This window comes from Podarcis muralis, chromosome 10 (genome assembly GCF_964188315.1).
Source record: "Podarcis muralis chromosome 10, rPodMur119.hap1.1, whole genome shotgun sequence".
NCBI classification, from domain to species: Eukaryota; Metazoa; Chordata; class Lepidosauria; order Squamata; family Lacertidae; genus Podarcis; species Podarcis muralis.
In genome coordinates, this window is record NC_135664.1 from 49,928,459 (window position 1) to 49,941,910 (window position 13,452).

Here is a 13,452-nt window from a genome sequence, read left to right on the forward strand (position 1 = left end):
TGACAGAATTGAAATAAAGGAATAGAACTCTGCAGGTGTTCTTGGTGCTAAGTTTCAGGTATCTCCTGAATATATTTGTGTGCCAACGGGTCTATTCAGTTGCTTACATTTTCTCGAGATGAGCCAGTCATTTTTAAAAGACCATTTTGTATTTTTTTTAATGGTATCTTATATGTCATTGTAGCTGCATATATTGCTGTACACCATAAAATCCTTTTCCAGGGCAATGAGCTTTCAGCACCTCCTGGTTATACCTTTTTCCCACTGCCCTCTTTCCCCTGCCATCTCACTGCCTTTGGGAACCCTGTGGTCTTCTCTGCCCTCAGTTGTGCTCATCTGCCCTTGGCCAATGTTAAATCCCATTGATCTCATCCCGATAGTGAATTGCAAGGAGAGAGAATAACACGGCAGTGAATGAAAGACTACTCAGTGTGTCAGGGTCATTAGCTGTTGGGTTGATGCAGCCTTCCCAAACCTAGCGCCCTCTAGATGTTTTCTGACTCCAATTCCCAGCAGCCCCAGCCAGTGTCCAATGGCCAAGGATGGTGGGAGTTGTAGTACAAAGCATCTGGAAGGCACCTGGCTGATAAAGGTTGGGTTAATCTCTTGAAACTCATAGCCAGAGGCAGTATGTTTCTGGTGCCAGTTGCTAGAAGCCACAGGAGGGGAGAATGCTCTTATATTCAGGTCCCACTTTCTGGTTTCCAACAGGCCTCTGGTTGGCCACTGTGAGAGCTGATGCTAGACTAGATGGGCCATTGTCCTGAGCCAACAGGACTATTCTTACGTTCTTATGAAACTCTCCTCTGTTCTGTGGCCCACAAGCACTGTAGGACTATAGTTCAATAATATGATTTATATGTCCTCAAATATATGTAACTAGAGTAACTAATTACGATATGTCATCTTCCCTTGTCCTATTTTTGTTCTGAAAACAAGGTGGCTCTGGGTTAAGGAGCATCTCATTACATTGTGACACCGTATTAAATAAATTGGATTTTCACATTTATGAAAAGAAATAATTTGATGGAATAAAATCAGAGTAGGGTACTATCATTCTTCTTTCATCCAGACTATTCTTATTTTGCTTGTTCAAGTTACAGGATACGTCTAATGCTCAGTAAAATCCTAACAGTAAATAGACATAATTGCACTCTCCTTAGGAGAACTTGACAACTTTGCAATCATAATTTTACATCAAATATCTCTTAGAGGAAGGACCTGGACATTACAGTAGTTTGATAATTTAGAGTGCTGCTGAAAGGATGAAGAACTAAAGAGAGTCACTTGAAGTTATTTCAATATATGTCAGGAACAAATGAAAACCTGAAGTTACAATGGGCTGGCTAATGTAGAGACAATAGCTGTAGATTTCTTTGTGGGATAACCAGCCTCATATAACCAACATGCTTAAGTCTTATTAATGCCTGAAGGGGTTAATGTCACAGAGTAAGCTGTCCTGCCAGATTTAGCTATGCCACTTCCCTTCATCTTAGGAGGAAATAGGTAATCAAGCCTATTGTTCCACCCAGTCTACCTGAGAAGCTCAGCGTGTGAAGAGGTTTGAGCTGGTTGCTCCAGCTCAACTGCATGGCTTCCATAAGCCACTCTTGAGTTCCTATACCAATAATTTAGAAACTTTTACTACTTTGTAACTGAGCTACGTTTTGTTGCCTGTGCAACTTTTCTGATGTATGTATGTATGGAAAAGCACATGAACCAGACCTTTGCAGAGTTTGTAAGTAAACTATTTTTAAAACTTGCCCAACATATGGTCTTTTATTATGCTGGGGGAAGAGGGAAACTTCAGAACTCATTTGGAAGGACATATCATAAAGGTCTAACACAGTGTTTCCCAACCTTGGGCCTCCAGCTGTTTTTGGACTACAACTCCCACCATCCCTAGGTAGCAAGACCAGTGGTCAGGGATGATGGGAATTGTAGTTCAAAAACAGCTGGAGGCCCAAGGTTGGGAAACACTGGTCTAACAACCTATATCACCACACTTTACTTTGCTGCATGTCTTGTGACTTTCAATCTCTGCTGCAGTTCTCTCACCAAAGAGTAGTTGCCCCAGACTTGTATCTTGGCATCCAGGAATTTTCCTTTCTATTTTTTCCCAGGAAACAAGTTCTAAGAATATCCAGAACTGTTTTGTCATAATGATGATGACATTGTAGAAACTATTGTACAAAATGAGAGCTGGTCAGTTAATTCAACAGAAGTGACAATTATTTATTCTTATTCATATGTGATCTCCAACAAAATATTAGTGTGGAGTGCTCCTATGCAAGGTTCCAGCCAGTCACACCTTTTTCAAGATACTCCATTCCATCTCCCCACTCCCAGTTCCCCCTCGGCACACATGAAGTCAGCATTCCAAGCTCACTGGATTGCCATCCTTTTTTTGGGGGGGGGGGATACTTTAGAAAATCTAAGGGTTTTCTTGAGTTTGCTAATATCTCCCTTTTTGTCTGGATGATGATGTTTTGGCTACATAATGATTCATACTTATCAAATGAGTTGAGTATTATTATACTAGGGGCTATGCATATACCACAGACTCTGTTTTACATTTTCCTCAAATATTTTTGCGTGGTTGGAATATGTTCTTGAATTCTAATAATGACTCTCCCTTGCTCTGGGTGAAGGATGGAGGGGTGTGTGTGTGTGTGTGTGTCTGTCTGTCTGTCTGTGTGTAGAAATTAGCCTACTGTACAAAGGTAAAATTTACACTCAATGCTCTGCCCTCTTGTGCCTCTGGTCCTGGCCACCACTGCCATATGGCCCCTTAAAGGTTGTCCAGAAGCGACTGTGGCACTTGGATTGGAAAGCAGACCTTTCAAAGCAGCAAAGTGGGGTGGGGGAATAAACTTAGCCATCAAGTCCACCAGAATAGTGCACTAAAACACTTAACAGCGGTGTGACATAAGATGAAGAGAGTAACACTTTTGAAAAAGAGGAAGGAAAAGAGACTATGTTGAAAATGTGAGGGCAGGACACTTTCACGCTTGCCCTTCAGATTCAAAATTCAAAATACACACCTCTGACTCTTTCAGGAGCATTGGGCTGGATCACAAATGCTCTTGACTTTTTGGGAAAATGATGAAGACCCACTCCAGCAAATGTCCCTTCAAATAACTTCAAAGAAGTGTGCTTTATTGAATTTTCAGGTGCAATGAGGAAGCTTACATAACCAGCCTGAAAGGTACAGCTGTCCATCATCATCTCTCATGAAAAGAGTTTTGCCCCCTCCAATTTTTAAACCCAGGGAAAGAGTGAGAGTCACAGAGAGATGCATTCTGCATTGTGATTTGGTTGGCTGCTAAAAGCAGCACCCTGCAGCTCAAAGCTATGATTAAAGACCAATATCCAAAGTTAGCTGTGTGTAGGTCACACCGCTGTGAACAGTTAGGTGAAACAGAGCCTCGTTAAAGTGAAGAAGGAAAACAGTTAAAATGGAAAGACTTTGAACAAGGCCACCAGAAAGAAAACCTGTGCACAGTGAACTTCAATCCAGGTAGTCGCATCTCCTGATATTCTATTCCCAGGACTCTTTTATGTTGCTATGTGCTTTCATCTTGCATCGCTTCTTGCTTTTCTCTGCCTCAATTCTGTCCATTATTATTATTATTATAGCTTATGTTGCACTCTTCTTCACACAGCACATAGTTATGGAATTTGCTTCCACAAGAGGTAGTGGTCTCCACCAATTTGGATTGCATTAAAAGAGAATTAGACAAGCCCATGAAGATGCATAAGGCTATCAATAGCTTCTGGCAATGATGACTGTGTACCACCTCCAGTGATGGAGGCAGTATGACTCTGAATACCAGCTGTAGAGAATTACAAGTGGGGAGACTGCCTCTGGTTGGCCACTGGAGAATAGGATGCTGGACTAGATGGGCCTTTGGCCTGATCCTGCAGAGCTCTGCTTAAGTTCATGTCTTGAGGTTTTTTTAAAAAATAAAGACATTTGGCATGCTGTTGTTTGGTCGTTTAGTCGTGTCCGACTCTTCGTGACCCCATGGACCAGAGCACGCCAGGCACTCCTGTCTTCCACTGCCTCCCGCAGTTTGGTCAAACTCATGCTGGTAGCTTTGAGAACACTGTCCAACCACCTCGTCCTCTGTCGTCCCCTTCTCCTTCTGCCCTCCATCTTTCCCAACATCAGGGGCTTTTCCAGGGAGTCTTCTCTTCTCATGAGGTGGCCAAAGTACTGGAGCCTCAGCTTCACGATCTGTCCTTCCAGTGAGCACTCAGGGCTGATTTCCTTAGGAATGGAGAGGTTTGATCTTCTTGTAGTCCATGGGACTCTCAAGATTCTCCTCCAGCACCATAATTCAAAAGCATCAATTCTTCGGTGACCAGCCTTCTTTATGGTCCAGCTCTCACTTCCATACATCACTACTGTGAAAACCATAGCTTTAACTATACGGACCTTTGTTGGCAAGGTGATGTCTCTGCTTAAGTTCATGTCTTGAGATTTTTTAAAAAAATAAAGACATTTGGCATCCTACTTAGTAAATCTGCATAACTCCTATTTCTCCCTACAGTACAAACCAAGTCAGAGGGAGTGTTACTTCAAACAAAGCCACTCAACCTTTCAACTTGAATGATGCAAGAGTAACCTGGAATATGAGCCCCAGCCTCCAGAACCTTGACAAGTCAACCAACGCCATATTGGAGGGCAAATCTAGCTTCTGTTCAAACAAATAGTTGTGCCTTTCTGATGTGGCATATTACGCTATGTAAGTAGGGCAAGCCCAGCCTATAAAGGCAGGAGTATTGCCTTGCTGGATCAGACAAAAATGTGACTCCAGCTCTTTTGTCTCCAGGAGAGTACCGTAATCTAAGTAGGATTTAGGAAATGGTTTAGAAGTGGTTTAGAAGTGATTTTTAAATGGTTGCATGGGAAGAATCGGTTCTGAGTGAGACCTGCAGGGAAAGGAACCAAGGGGTCTCTGTCATATTTCAGCTTTGTATAGTTTTGTAGCAGCACACTGCTCAGCAAAGTTTGTTCCTTCTAATTCAGTCTCTGCAAATCTTGTAAATAACAGAAGTACAGCAGTAACCAGAAGAAGCTCAAAAGCAGGAGATGATGGAGACAGCCAGTCTCCAATTATTTGTAAATGTTTGCCTCTGGTCCTATTCACTACTGGGGTGTGACCTTTGGAAGAGTGGGCTGAAAAATGCTCCCAATACCTGCAGCAGGGTAAACACACCTGAAAGCATTCTTCTGTTCTCTGCTGTTGCTGTGTTGGTGTCCCTCACTCCTGTTCAGCAGTTCCTTCCTTTGCTCTCCTTCAGTCCTGCTCTAGATTGCATTCCTGACAGTCCATGTCCTAAGGCTCTTTATTTACCAAATAACTCTACTTTGGAGCATCCATATTTATGGCATCCCTCCTTCCCAAACACCTCAATAATCATCAGACTTTACTTCAGAATAACCAGAGGTTATGGCAGTGGCTTTCAACCAGTGTGCCATGGCACCCTAGAGTGCCATGAATGATAGTCAGGGGTGCTGTGGGCAACACTGGTCTCTGCCCCTCTTTCCTTTCCTCCCTCCTTTGATGCCTTCTTGCGTCTCTGCCTCCCAAAGGCTTGCATGGCTGTTTGTTGCAGCAGCCCTAGCTACACACTACCCAGGCAAATGGCGCCTTTGGGGATGGCCAAGGGGTGCTTCCCAGGCCCCTGTGGAGCACCGTGAGGAGGCACCTCTCTTTGGGGCAGGGTGGGCAGCTCAGAGACCAGGGGTGGCAGCAGTGGCTGCCTGGAGGACTCCCAATGATAGGGGGGAGGAGAGGAGGCTGAGGGAACACTCCACAAGGGAGGGTGTTCAAAAACCGATGAGGGACTGCTGGCTCTGTAGGCAAGGGGTGACATAACTGGGCTCCTGAGCCCCACAGGGGTGCTGCAGAAAGAATGTAGTTGGTCAAGGGAGCTGTGGACTTAAAAAGGTTGAAAACCTATGAGTTATGTAATAGCTTCCTGTCTCCTGCTAGATGGAGGAGTTAAGGATGGGACAGGAGGCCAAGAACTTTCATACTCCTTGTGATCAAGAAAGTAAACAGGTCAATTATATTGTCATCACTGTTGTATCTGCATCTTCCCTTCTTGCACACACCATAAGTGTGGGAGAGTGGCAGGAAGCTTGAGAATGGAAGTTGTCATAGCAACCGTAGGCTCTATGGTCCCAGTTTCGAGTCTCTATAATTAAGCCAGGAAAGTGCAATGGGGCACTTTCCTTATCACAGAAGTGCTGTTTGAGGAAGAGACAATTAAGACTTTTTCTAAAGGAAACATACGCAGCTACTCATCCCACTCGGCTTTAATGTCCATGGCTATAGGGAATAACTACGAGTGTTCTTATTAGCCTGGCTATCTAACATATGCCGCCCATTAGTTGCATTCAAATCCAGACCTACCAGGTATCAGGGTTTCTTTTAAAATATCAACGCTCCTTTTCAAAATGTCAACAAGCTGAAACCTTCGCTGAGCAAGGAGGACAAAAGAGAGCACAATAATTCTGGCCAAACATGTAATTTGACAAAAAGGCACTTTAAACAAGAGAGAGAGAGAACTTGGAGAGCATGTTGCTAAAAGCATCAGGACAACAACAATGAATTCTTTAAATCCAACCAAAGCAGGAAGGAGGTTGGGCTATTAAGATAATGAAAGAGTGAAAGTATCGGCAACTCAGTCTGTTGTCACCTTCTAGTTCTTCAGGGGCCATAGCCCAGGAGCAGAACATCTGCTTTGCATGCAGAAGGTCCCAGGTTCAATCCGCAGCATCTTCAGGTACTGCTGGAAAAGACCCAGTTTGAAATCCTGGGGAGCTGCTGCCAGCCAGTGTAGACAATCCTGTGTAAAGCCACTGCAAGCCAGTGTAGACAATATTGAGATAGATTGACAAATGCTCCGACTCAGTCTAAATTAACTTCCTATGCTCCTATGCAGAGAGAACACTCCCTGGGGAGTGGAGAGGAAGTGGTTTAGATGTTGCTATCTTCTGCAGTGAAGATCATTGCAAAAAAGTCACTCAAACTTCTCTTTCATTTAGTTATCATTTCCTTTGGCATATAATTGTCCAACCACCTCCTTGGCTGCTTATTGGTTTTCCAGAGGTGTCTGGTTAGTGAATGTGGAGAACAGGATGCTGGACTACATAGTCATTTGGTATGGTTCAGCTGGACTCTTTCTCATCTTAGCAGATCTTCTGATGCATTTTTTAATTTTAATATTATCTCTTCTTTAGTATGGCTAAAGCCATCTGCCTAGACAGCATCTTAAAAAAGCAGAGACATCACCTTGCCAACAAAGGTCCGTATAGTTAAAGCTATTGTTTTCCCAGTAGTGATGTATGGAAGTGAGAGCTAGACCATAAAGAAGGCTGATCGCCAAAGAATTGATGCTTTTGAATTATGGTGCTGGAGGAGACTCTTGAGAGTCCCATGGATTGCAAGAAGATCAAACCTATCCATTCTGAAGGAAATCAGCTCTGAGTGCTCACTGGAAGGACAGATCCTGAAGCTGAGGCTCCAGTACTTTGGCCACCTCATGAGAAGAGAAGACTCCCTGGAAAAGACCCTGATGTTGGGAAAGATGGAGGGCACAAGGAGAAGGGGACGACAGAGGACGAGATGGTTGGATAGTGTTCTCGAAGCTACCAGCATGAGTCTGACCAAACTGCGGGAGGCAGTGGAAGACAGGAGTGCCTGGCATGCTCTGGTCCATGGGGTCACGAAGAGTCAGACACAACTAAACGACTAAACAACAACAACAGCCATCTGCAAAAACTGCCACTACTGGCGCAACGAGGCTTCAATACATGTACTCCCTAATTAACAGAGTAGTGTTTAAACAATCCTTGCAACTGTTTTTAATGCTGTGCTCAGAATGGGAAATACAACAATCATAGCACTACAGCAAGGAAACCTTGACAGAGTGTGGGCCACATTCCCTCCTAGGCAACAATCCAGAGGCTGCATGCTAATGGTGGGGCGGGGGGGGGGCAGAGGTAAAATTGAACAGAGCAGGTTGTGTAGCTTTGTGCGGTAGGCTGGTTTTTATACAGACTCACACACCCCTCTCTGTCCTCCATCCAGGCAAGCAAGGTGTTATCAGGGTTCAAGGACCAGCCATTCCAGCCAGGCAAAAACATTAACAGAGGGTGGAAAGCACAGTCAGTAATGGGTATGGGCTTGTAAGAGGGTGTGTGGTTGAGGATCGGGTGTAGCCTGGGAAGTGGTTCAAGGTACAGATGGAGAGACCTGGAGAGACATTTGGCCCCAAGCCTAATATTCTGCGCCCTTGCAATATTGACTTGGTAAGAGCGCAACAGAACATTTAATACAAGGGTTTTCAAACAGTGCTTTCCATGGTCTTGAGATTGCAACTGCTGGCATGAGACATGAGGGATGAACTTTTGCCTTCATGCCCCGTTTGAGGACTCCCTGAAAGCCTCTGTCTGGCCACTGCAGGAATCCAAAGGATAGGGTAGACAGACTGTTGGGTTCTTCTTAGTAGTATAAGACTGGGAGGCGGTGTGTATTCTGGCAAATGAATTGTGTTAGACTGCATCCCTAGTGAACACATCTGGTTTGCAGAGCAGTCAGGCTACTGTCAACTAGCATCCCTTCTTGAGCTACAGCTTATATCCTTTGCCTGGGGGCAGCCTTCTGGTCACAGCACTGTATGTGATAATTTGATTGCGTAGTACAAGCCACTACCTGCTGGCAAAAAAGTTACCATCCTATTTGTTCCAATGCAAAAGTCATCATGAATTTAAGGCGATCAACAACTGTGGATGCAACAAGGTTTGTTATGCGATGAATGAAAATTCTGATGGATATTATTCAGTAGCAGCACTTTTGCTGATGGCTAACAGCAGATGAAATCAGTCCTGTTTCTAAGAATACCAAGGCTGCTAGGTACAGTATATCCATAATTTTAGATTTTTCTTACGCTTTGTGTGGTTCTCCCTTGGTTAATGGTTTTATATCTCATGTTACATTCTGGAGTGAGCTGCCAGGAAAAGTGTGGCACTTCACCTCTTTATTAATGTTCCAAGGAAAAATGAAAGCCTCATTAATTCTGGCAGGAGCTGTCATTGTAATGGATTGTTTAATTAATGTCTCTGAGAAGTGATAGAATTATGACTGTTGCTGCTCCTGGAGAGTTTTACTGTTGTTTTGTGACTTTGCTGATTTTAAGTATATTTCCAATTAGGGAAATGGAAATAGATGGATTTGTCAGTTTTGGTTCACTCACATTCTCATTTTTTCCAGATACCGTATTGGCCCGAATATAAGCTGCACTTTTTTCCCAAATTCCTATCATGAAAAGTGCGGCTTAAATTCGCAACCTTACAAAAATGGGCTTTTATTATATCACTCTCCCAAGCTCCTCGTGGTGAAGCGCTCAAGCGTTCAGGCAACAACAAGCAAATGGAAGGGAGGAAGGGGTGGAAAGGTGCTGAAAGCACACCAGCACCCACTAACATTATAAACAAACTGCACTGAAGGGGTTAAGGAATAAAGCCAGCAGCACAGAGATAGTCACACGGTCGCAAGTAAAATGGCGCCAACCACATGGCTCACCATGGCAAAGAAGGCTAACAAAAGGCAGCAGGGACACTGAGATGCTGCTTGGACGCCTCAGGGCCTCGTGGGGAGGCGCTCCAGTAACAACAAGCAATGGAGAAGAGGGGGTTAAACCAAAGCACCCCCATGTAATAGGCAACGCGGAGCATAGTGCACCAAAATTAGGGGTAGGGATGAATGGGATGGGGTGTGTGTGTAAAGCCCAATGCTGGAGCCGCACACCTGAGCACTACCAAAGGCAGAAGGCAAAGCGAAGGGAGGGAGCAGAGAGAACACACTTGGGGGAGTGCAGGGCTGGGCAGCCACTCGCAGAGGCCACCCCCCAGAGATAAACTGCCCAGCGGCTCATTATGTGAGGAGCGAGAAAAGCAGAACTGTGTGAGTGCCTGCGGAATTTTAAGGGAGTGGCTTATATTTGGGTATTGTCTTTCTCCCTCTCTCCCCCCCCCCTGAATTTTAAAGGTGTGGCTTATTTGCGGATGCAGCTTATATTCAGGCCAATACAGTACAATTCTCCACATTTCTGCAGCGATATGCAACTTCTTTTTTAAAAAAATCCTCATGGAAATTCATCAGCATTTTAGTGCGAATTTCTCCAAGTAAGCGCATTTTTGCATGCAGTTCTGACTAACGTACATATTTCTGCAAGCGATTTCCTTTTGCATAATGTATTTTCGTTTTTGTTTTCACTAATGTAAACATTTTATGCACACTTTAGCCCAGTAATGCGTTTTTGTATACCTTGTCAGGCTGGATGCAGCACCACAAAATTCAGAGAAGTGCGAATTTTAAAGGATGGCTGTTTTTCAGTCCACAAATTGTTTCAGAATGTGTACATTATGTAGGTTCACCTTTATATGCAAACTGAATCAAATTTCCTACACTTTCCTACTGCCGATGCGTTCTCATTTTATATTTTCCTGTTGCGAACCACCCTGGGATCTTCAGGTGAAGGGTGATATACAAATTTAATAAATAATAGTAGTAGTAGTAGTAATAATAATAATAATAATAATAATAATAATAATAATAATAATAAAAATTAGGTATGAATAAATGCACATAAGATTGTCATGCCATGGGAGCACCAGTTTGACCTGGGGCTGTAACGGCCTTTATTGTACTAAAACCTAAAGTAACTTTGTTCCAGGCTTCTTGCAGTTATGGTTAGATAAGAAATAATGATGCAGAGCTCTTGGCAGTTTGGAACAAGGCCTTTCATGGGCGTAAATCCACACACTCAATTAGCCAGGACAGAGGTAAACAAAGTGTCTCAAAGTGTCTCGTAACAGCTAGCAAAAGGACACTCACAAACACTTCTCAAAGAAGAGGAGGGAAAGTGCCTGATGAAATGGCTTTAACAGCCTAACCTCATGATGTCAGGATTAGGAAAAACAAGCATACCCCAAATGGCAGCTTTTTGATCTTCCGCAGCCTTCCAAGGTACTTCCAGTATGTTTCTTTCCTTTCCATAATTAGGAGGAAAAAAAGAATGCAAAGCTCAGTCTGGTCCCTTCCAACTCTACAATTCTATGACTCTAATTTTATCATCTCTCATTTTTATTTGGTGCTGCCACAATGCTCGTTAAGAGCCCTTTGGCCCAAGAGACCAGAACACTGGAAGGAAAAAGATGAACCCATTCCTTGATTGTCTTAGGCACGTTTGTGTGGAGGAATAGAAGCAGCAACAATTCATACTTCTTCTTTCACACTTCCAATGTAACAATCAAAATGGCAGCTTGTGGTTCTCTTCTGGGGAAGAGAGAAGTCATGCATTTCCCTGTAAGAGACACAGACTATCGACGGCGGAGGCTGGCCCATTAGGGTAAGCATGGTGTTGCACCAACAACCTCACTCTGCCCTCAGCCAGCTCTCACCAGCCTGCCTTCTTGCTTACATCCAGTGCAATGGGAGGGACTTCCTGTCAGCTGCCTTCTCCTTAGTCTCAGCATTGCCCACGTACAACACAGTAGGAGGGTGATGGGACAAAACTAGGGTTAGTTGGCTCTGTCTGTCATAGGCACTGGCTCCACCTACTGTTGGCCCCTCTACCAGTTCCAGTGGGCATCAGTTGCCACTGGGTATAGAGCTCATGCATGAGTTCCCTCTTAGGATCTTAAACAAGGAAGTGGAAAAAAAGAGGAAGCACTAATCACTGGAGCTTCCTCTCCCTCTTTGCTGCACACCAGTGAAAAATGATTTTAGTGCCTTGATTGAAAGTTCAGTCAATACCATTAAGCGCATTAGTGTAGATGCTTTTCAGCTGTTAGTTAGTAATGGCTGGGTCTCTTATTTTACTTAACTGGGCTAGAAAGCAGCCTTCTTCAACCTGGTACCCTCCATATGCTTCAAGCAACAATTCTCATCAGCTGCAGCCAGCATAGCCAATGGCTGATGGGAGTTGTGGTCTAAACCATCTGGACAGTATTGGGTTGGGGAAGGTTACTGCAAAGAGTTTATCTGCTTAAAAGAAAGGGCGACCTGTGGTGGGCACCAGGGCCGTCTTAAGCATATCCAGCACTGTGGTGCAAAGATCCCTCCAGCGCCCCCCCCTGGCAACTCCAAAACAAGGGAGGGGGTGGTGGAAAATGTCCTCTGCCTCCCCCACCACCCTGATCCCTGGCATGGTGGTGGCGATCAAGCAGGGAAATGTGCTGGCGGACATGCTCTCTGGCGTCGGGGCGCCCGAGAAGACAGCCCAGGAAGGCTGCGCACCGCCTTTCGCCAGGAAGCAGGAGGAGGACAGGGGTGCCTGATGTCTTTAGAGGGCTGATGCTTTTCAGACTAGACAATACTAGTCTAGATAGACCAATTCAGGAAGCGGTAGCTTAATATGTTTACATATTAACCATGTTTGAAAAGGATGTCTTGTGCAACGCTCTTGGGGTATATAGAGAACAGCTAGAGAAATCATGGCCATGTCCCAGTCCTGTACTGGAAATATCTGTCCTGCCACTGAGCAAAACAGAGGCACAATGGAAGAGCAGATTGTCCTGTTCTTCTTCAAGATCAGGAAGAGCCAATGTGCTGCCCTCCAGATGTTGCTGTGACTACAACTCTCATTATCCCTTGACAATTGGCCATACTGGCTGGGGCTGATGGGAGCTGGAGTTCAATAATATCTGGAGAGTTCCATGTTGGGTACCTTCCCAGAAGTCCTGAGAGTTTTGGAGAGGGGTGTCTTCTTCTTCTTTTTTGCACAAACACCTTCTTGAGTTGTGGCTGCACATCGCAGGCTTCCTCCTGCTCCAGCTGGGGCTTAAAACATAGTTTTATCCCCTTTTTATGTCCACATAGCTAAAAACAGAAAGCGAAGCCCTCACTGTTGACAGCTGTTGAGACTCAGTAATCGCTGACAGATGGGAAATGTCTTAGTTGCCATAGTGCTCTTGCCACTTAGTCTAGTTGAGATGAAAGAGCTAATGCTTACTTTGTAGAGAGAAGATATAGGCAGAAGTAGAGAGGTTGAAAAAGGGAGAAGGAAAGAGAATGAGAACGAGAACTTTGCAAATCCCTTTGCTAGCAGCTGGAGTAGCTTAAGATGTTGCACACACTGGCCCAAAAGGACCACTGTGCCAGAGTGCATAAATCACTGCTAAGTTCCATACACCTATGATAAGGAGGAGGAAATTCCCAGTCAGTCTCATAGCCTACAGCTTCTGAGCTACCATTGCATCCCACTTTAGAAATTAATTCCCAGCCATTGCACAAAGCACCACCACCCTTAATGTCTGGATTTGCCTTACACTGAATCGGAGAGTCTAGCCCTTGTCTGATCTGGCTAGCAGCAGCTCTCCAGGGTCTTGGCAGAGAACTTTCCCATCACTTGTTAAGGGCTATTGCTCAG